Below are 340 nucleotides of genomic sequence, written 5' to 3'. Positions count from 1 at the left end.
CAAATTGCTGTGGAGCATCTGCATTCCTGTATTATGATGGGTTAGGCTAGCTTTTCCAAACCTAGCTTAACTTCCCAAGCCTTTCTAAGAGATTAGACCTAGCCCAAGTTAGTAAAATAGGGTTTGGACTCAAAGAAAACAGGCCGAGCTACAGGCGTTAGCCATGGATAAGGGTTAGTGATGTAGGGGAAAGAAAAAGAGAGGCAAGAGACAACTACCACAGCCATAGTCTGGCTGTAGCTAGAGGAAAAAAATCTTTATAAAACTATAAAAATATCAAAGTTTTTTTTTTTTTAAGAAATAGTGGCATTCCTTTAAATATTAGTAAAACTCTAGGTAA

The sequence above is a fragment of the Populus euphratica genome, unplaced genomic scaffold (assembly GCF_000495115.2).
Source record: "Populus euphratica unplaced genomic scaffold, PopEup_1.0 scaffold101.1, whole genome shotgun sequence".
Lineage (NCBI taxonomy): Eukaryota > Viridiplantae > Streptophyta > Magnoliopsida > Malpighiales > Salicaceae > Populus > Populus euphratica.
The sequence above is the reverse complement of the archived record's forward strand: the minus strand, read 5'-3'. Positions refer to the sequence as shown.